Source organism: Bison bison, unplaced genomic scaffold, assembly GCF_000754665.1.
Source record: "Bison bison bison isolate TAMUID 2011002044 unplaced genomic scaffold, Bison_UMD1.0 scf7180017864308, whole genome shotgun sequence".
Lineage (NCBI taxonomy): Eukaryota > Metazoa > Chordata > Mammalia > Artiodactyla > Bovidae > Bison > Bison bison.
In genome coordinates, this window is record NW_011494880.1 from 215,552 (window position 1) to 218,811 (window position 3,260).

At 37.6% G+C, this 3,260-nt stretch overlaps 1 pseudogene; it reads right to left on the reverse strand.

Annotated features, from left to right (window-relative positions):
- Positions 1 to 403: 403 nt before the first annotated feature.
- LOC104997406 overlaps positions 404 to 3,260 on the reverse strand; it is a 22,395-nt pseudogene continuing 19,538 nt past the window's right edge.

The following is a 3,260-nucleotide window of genomic DNA, read 5'->3' on the forward strand; positions in this document are numbered from 1 at the left end:
ATTGACAATATTGTAGTAGTTTTAGGTGACCAGTGAGGGGATTCAGCCGTACATATACATGCACTCATTTTCCCCTCAAATACTCCTACTATCCAGGCTGCCATATAACATTAATCAGAGTTCCATATGCTATACAGTAGGTCCTTCTTGGTTATCCATTTTAATATAGCAGTGTGTACATGTCAGGCCCAAACTCCCTAACTATACCTCCCACACAGCTGTCCCCTTGACAATCATAAGTTCATTTTCAAAGTCTGTGAGTATGTTTGTTTTGCAAGTTCATTTGTAACATTTCTTTTAAGATTCCACATATAATGGCTGCCATATGATATTTCTTCTTCTCTGTCTGACTTATTTCACTGAGTATGACAATCTCTAGGTTCATCCATGTTGCTGTAAATGGTATTATTTTATTATTTTTAATGGCTGAGTAATATTCCATTGTATATATGTGCCTCATCTTTATCCATTCCTCTTTCAATGGGCTTTTAATCTGCTTTCATGTCTCAGCTATTGTAAACAGTGCTACAATGACAGTGCATGTATCCTTTTGGATCATGCTTTCCTCTGGATACATGCTAAGGAGTAGATTGCAGGGTCATATGGTAGCTCCAATTTTAGGTTTTTAAGGAAACTTCATATCATTCTCCATAGTGGTTGTACCAATTTAAACTCCCAATAAGGTGACTAATTTTAAAGACGATCAAAAATAGAGAATTAGGTAATGAAATCAAAGATTTTCAGAAATATCTCAGTTTTATACTATGAAGCAGGTAGCAGTTGCTATATTCCTAATTCCACAAATATTCCACTGTTAAACAAGTTAAAATGGATGAAGGCAAATGACTTGCCACGGCTTTAGGTTAAAAAATGATGCTGAGGCTGGATGGATAGTAAAATCCAAGTGTTAGTGGTCTCACAAATAAAATGAAGGTGTGCATCTTTTGATACAATTCCAATTATTGAATAGCTTCTATAGCAAGACAAAACTGTAGAATTCTATACCAAAATAGAGTAAAAATTTTGAATATCTACAATATAATATGGATACTATGAATAGACTTGTTACTGTACTTGTACTATGCATAACCTGTGAAACACAGTTAAATTCAATCTTTCAGTATAGCTTTTGAATTAAAATAATACATTTCAATATATACCCTATAGCTTTATTCTCACTGAAGATTTCACCAGTTTTATTCTTGGCACGACTTATTTCTAATTTGTAAACAGGTATAAAATCTCTTGAAAACAATTTTGACCTGAGATGCTAAATTGTGAATTGTTGTTTTGTCACAGGGGAAGCTCATCATAACTCTTTTGTGCTGGAATAAACTGGAGGAGTTCCATCTAGGGGCATAACGCCTTCAGCTACTCCCTTTTTTGCTTCTTTCCTGTTTTAGCAAACTTGCGGTAACAAAAGAAAAGCATTTTGTGGTGACAAATACAACAGTTGCCACACAGGCCAGCAGGAACCCAATCACATCCAGAGAGTGGTACTGGAACCAGGTGAGGTTGTGGGTGGCTGGCCTCAGGTGCTTGGCTCCTTTGGGGCGCATGACAAACTCAATCCAGAAGACTGCTCGGTCCAGGGGCTTTATAGGCTGATTGCGTTGAATGGTGGATAACCACATAGCCTTCTCTTTGTAGCTAAAGGAAAAGCAAAGAAACATCAATTTATAAAATGACCTAGCTTGTGGGGCGATTGTTGTATTTGCTATCACCAAATGTAGTGAAACAAATATACTCATGCAGGATTGTTAATGACTTCCTTCAATGCATTGAGCAGATCTCTTGATGACATTGTTTCCAAGTCCCCTCTGACAGCTGCTCCCTTGGCTTTCACTCAGGCAATGTTATCAGGTTGATCAGCAAACAAAGGAAGGCCCACCATAGGGATCCCATGGTAGATGGCCTCATAAATGCCATTGGTACCACCATGAGTTATAAAGGCTTTGGTTTTTGGGTGACCTAGAATTGAGTGAATTTCAGTAAAATTATTAATTAAAAGTCTTAAAAATAAAATGAGAAATGAACATTATAAAGCAACTGAAATAAGCAGTGTCTTTTAGATAACATATGAAACTGTATTTAAATTGCTTCAGAACTCAGAATAAGAAATCCCTAAGTCTGCTGGAGAGGTAAGTGAAGACTTCATAAGGAGCGATGTCACTTGAACTTCACAAATGAATCCAAGATTGGTAGGTGAAAAACCTGAAAGGGAATTCTGGGTAAAAGAAAACATTTTTGCAACAAAAACAGGGAGGGCATGTCAGAAATATAATCTCTAAAACAATAATGAAGCCATTTAGTCTGATAGGAAGTGTGTCAAGGCAACAAGGAGGGTAAGTGGGAGTGGTGGTCGAACCAGAAGGAAAAGCTACAATTTATTATGAAATGTGTGACCACTTGATATAAAAGATATGGATGTTTTTTGATAGAAAATGGAGAGTCACAGGTAATAAAAAGAAGAACTCTTATTTCCAAGTATCATTAAAAATATCCCCAAGGAGTGCTCAAAATTCTCCAAGGCAGGCTTCAGCAATATGTGAACCATGAAATTCCAGATGTTAAAACTGGTTTTAGAAAAGGCAGAAACCAGAGATCAAATTGCCAACATCCACTGGATCATCGAAAAAGCAAGAGAGTTCCAGAAAAATATCTATTTCTGCTTTCTTGACTATGCCAAAGCCTTTGACTGTGTGGATGACAATAAACTGTAGAAAATTCTGAAAGAGATGGGAATACCAGACCACCTGACCTGCCTCTTGAGAAACCTGTATGCAGATCAGGAGGCAACAGTTAGAACTGGAGGAACAACAGACTGGTTCCAAATAGGAAGAGGAGTACATCAAGGCTGTATATTGTCACCCTGCTTATTTAACTTATATGCAGAGTACATCATGAGAAACGCTAGGCTAGATGAAGCACAAGCTGGAATCAAGATTGCTGGGAGAAATATCAATAACCTCAGATATGCAGATGACACCACCCTTATGGCAGAAAGTGAAGAAGAACTAAAGAGCCTGTTGATGAAAGTGAAAGTGGAGAGTGACAAAGTTGGCTTAAAGCTCAACATTCAGAAAGATAAGATCATTGCATCTGGTCCCATCACTCCATGGCAAATAGATGGGGAAACCGTGGCAGATTTTATTTTTTGGGGCTCCAAAATCACTGCAGATGGTGACTGCAGCCATGAAATTAAAAGATGCTTACTCCTTGGAAGGAAAGCCTAGACAGCATATTAAAAAGCAGGGACA